The sequence below is a fragment of the Cupressus sempervirens genome, chromosome 5 (genome assembly GCF_028749045.1).
Source record: "Cupressus sempervirens isolate cs-2001-9-10 chromosome 5, ASM2874904v1, whole genome shotgun sequence".
In the NCBI taxonomy this organism is placed as follows: domain Eukaryota; kingdom Viridiplantae; phylum Streptophyta; class Pinopsida; order Cupressales; family Cupressaceae; genus Cupressus; species Cupressus sempervirens.
This window is the reverse complement of record NC_143122.1, coordinates 709,592,209-709,596,353: the sequence shown is the minus strand read 5'-3', so window position 1 is coordinate 709,596,353 and position 4,145 is coordinate 709,592,209.

The window sequence follows — 4,145 nt, the reverse complement described above, 5'->3', positions numbered from 1 at the left end:
TGTGCTTTCTTGGAAGGGACACATCACTATGGAACACTAAATTCACTTCTCAAATGCAGCGACTCCATCTCCCTCCTATTTAAGCACAATCTTTCATGTGGGCATTTTTCACAATCTATATAAATGCTAATTTTTTTGCTAAATTTAGGTTCCGATAAGTAGGATCCTTCATAGGAATGATAGATTTCAGCTCTTATTTTTCAAATTTACTTAAAATACCTCTCAAATTAGTGGAATGACAAAGTATTTCTTATTTTTGGTCTTTATTGCCTCTGATCAGATGAGGAAGCTATAGGAAATATTTACTAGATTTAAAACTTTCAGCAATAAGACACTGATAGTATCTGTCAGAATCATACATGAGGGATAACATAATGTTGTGCCTAAAATGCTTCATATTTTCTAAAAAATGCTACATCTTGTGAACTTCAGCCTCCTCAATTTATAATTTTGGATAATGGATGTCAAATATGATTGAAGACGCCTAAGATGCTAGTTTGAATCACTAAGATAAAAGCAGCATTTATAGGCCTAAAAAAAACATTAGTTACATTGATAAGGACTGTAGTAACTAAAGATTTCCTACTGATGAAGGCTTTGTTAAGCCTAAACTACATTACCTTTTAAAAAATTTATCTATAGGCTTGATGCTTAACCATTAGCACCTTAAATTTGGTAGGCCAAAGACATATGCTCCATGCTCTCAGCAATGAATTGTTTAATAATGTCGCTAATAGGGTTGGCCTACGATTGCCATACTTTTATAGGACAAAAATACTCAATATAAACAATAAGATGATGATGACATAATTAGTTCATTTCTCTTTATAGCGATCTTGAAAATTCTTTTTAGCAGTCACTAGTTAAAAACTGCTAACATGCAAGTGATATTTTTAAATTTTAATATTGCTTCTGAGAGTTGAGTTAAGGAGATATAATTGAGCCTCCTTTCATTGATTTTGACTTTTCCACATACTATTAGCTTTGATCAAGTTAAATTAGGCTCCTTCTATTAGGCAACAGGTACTGGTCCTACTATTTGCTAGTAGCATCTTTTAGGCATGTCATTTTCTATTTTGAATTTTGGATGACATTTTTCTTACTATACTATTTTTATTGAGTGATATGTTTAACACTTTGGCTCACAAGGTGTTCACATTTCTACTTTTTTTTGATTTCAAATAGTTGTCAACTTTTGTTTTCTACTTATAGACATTATTTTCTTATTTCTTTGCCCAAGTGGTTAAAACTAGCTTGCTCTCACTTGATGCATTGAGAATGGACTATCAAGCTTGAATATTATTTGGCATAGAAGTCATGCTTGGTGTATATATTTTCTATCAAAAGTACCTATGGCATTTTATTTTAGCCTTGTCTTAGTGGACCTGCATTATTGTGGTTGTTTTGAAGCAGGTTGCCTGTCTGATGCAATTTGGTTTGTGCCAACAATCTTGTAACCACTAGATTGTTTTCCGTTTATGTATTGCATGACTAAAGGATTTTGGTACATGCCAATCAATCTTACCACTAGACTATTTGCTGCTGGACTATTATTTTAACACTCTTATTATGTTTTGCAATTTTACATGTAAATGATTTTATGAATACTACATATCATATTTAACCTTGACATTTAAAGTGTCAAACTATAAAGAAAATTAAGGGCCATGCCTAGCAAATTTAAAACTTGGGTTTGGTTATATTTGCCTTTATTTTGAATTTATAGCTAAATCACATCACATGGGAGTACATCTCATATTATTAACAAAAGAGTTCATGTTTTATTTTTGGTGCTTGTTTTCTTTTGTTCATTTATATCCTTAACATTATCATGAATGGTTCATAGTTTGGACTTTTGTATTTGTACCATTACAGTTTGTGTGTTAAAGTAACATATAGAATAGATTTTGGCAGTGTAATTAGAGAGCTCAGAGACCACCTTCTCCTTGGTGGCCCTCCCATGAGTTGTCCCAAAAGTCTAATATGTTTCCCTTTGTAATATTCCACGAAATGTGATTCACAATGATGCTTCTGCACTCCCACATGAACTGCCTAATAGCTGATCACCTAGTTGAAACATAGCTGCAATTCTTATTAAATCATTTGAGTCCTAGTATTTATTATGTATTACTTTGTACTAATGTTTCTTTGAGCTCTTGAACACTTTCAAGACAAGTTTTTCTCCCAGCGTCAAGTATTGCCAAAATTTGCTTGACAGCTAGGGTCCTATTTCTCTTATTGCAAAAGATACAATCCTAGTTTATTAGAGGGATTCAGTGAGACTTGTTTGAGCCACCCAAAAAACCATTTAAAACTTTCATCCAGTTTTGCCACTGCATTTTTTTTCAAATTCAAACAAGAAATAGAATTGATGGGCACATCACACAACATAGCTTTCAGCATGGTAATGGAGCCAAACAAAGAGAGCCATTACCTTGTATGCATGTCTTTAACGTGCCAAACTAATGAAAACCAATTATCACATCAAAAAATGTGCATAGACTCCCTTGGATTGAAATGGGGAAAAGGTACTTTCTCAGATGTAACCAAGAACTTAGTTTTGGATTATTCCTCAAGAGAAGTAGAGCTCCATTGTGCAAGAAACCAAATCTCTTGTGCCAAAAATTAGACAATTGACCAATCATGTATCAAGGCTTCCCATTTGATTGGATCAACATTCAGCTTATAAGAACCCTATCTTCCAAATACTTCTGGCCAATACTTGACAATTTTGTTTGCTATGATTTTTTATGATAACTTCTTGATTGTCAAACTTATCCACACATATTAAAATTGTTGTGATTAAAACTAGTATGGATACTATTGATGATTATGTTACCTCATAATCCCTAACTATTAAGTGAAAATGTGTTTTGCTTCTAGAATGAAACAGGAGACTATAGTATAGAAATTGAAAAGAACATACATACAGGTTGAGTCAGCAGAGTTATTAAATTTTAAAATGTTATCCATGTAAGCATATATGCTGATCTATGTTTACACCCTTTTTTGATCTATGTTTTTGTCGTTCATAAAAATTATTGTACTATCTTTCTCTCTTCAATTCCTACATGGAGTTCCCTCAAAGACACTGCCATCCCAACCTAGGATATGAAACAAGTATTGTTGAGAAACTTTATAATCATATGTAACAAAGATAAGTGGTAGACGATGGTTAGAAATAGAAACCTGTTAAGTAAATTCAAAATATAAGGTCTAGAAATATTATAGTGTTTTGAGGGCTCTTTTAGAGACTTGAGCACTTTTGCAGTGTACACAATTTAATATAAGTTTTTAAATAACCACAAGAACAAAGATAGCCTATGGGATAGAAGAACTATTATTTAAGATTTCTAAAGTGATGATTTGTCTCAAACGTAAAAATTTTGCACTATGCATTGTCCAACCTTTAGGCTTATTTGGATATACTAAAAGTCTAGAACAATAAGAACATTCTTAAGAGTGGATATATGACTTGTAGTCTCAAGAATAATATTGGTATTGAATAAAGAATGACCCAGATCAAATAAAATAAAAAAGTCATACTTTTTTTAACTCAAGTTTTAGGGATAAAGCTAAGAAAGACAATTCAAATAGATTAGTGATAAAGAAATTCATTGGCCAACTAGAAATCAAAGCTAGGACCATCTATTTTTTGTTGGGTTGCTCTATCACTATACTAATAGCTCTCTTGTTTACTAGTCCATCTATGGTTCAGGTGTTTCCTAGATTCCCTTTCATCCAAACTGCAAGTGCTTGGGGCTCCTATCCTGGCCTCGATCTACTTTACCTTGGCTTTGATACTAGGGTAAACTTTTCTATATACCAGCTAGGAGTCAAACTGATGACCACCAATTTGATGCTGGAATGATCTACCACTGAGTTACAAGCCCTTTTGGTGACCAATCCATCTATGGTCACTAGAGACTAAAGCTTCTAAATCTTCCAAGTTTTATTCAGATTTCATTTTTAGGATGTACGTGTGAATGTCATGATCTCAACTGCCATAGATCTAGAATCTAGTATTTAAAGAAGAGAATCCCTTAGGAATAAAAAATTACCAAAATTTTGATCGCTTCATTGCACTTCCATCCCAAGGGATTATACAAAACAATTGCCTAAATATGTAACAATGAAGAAACTTA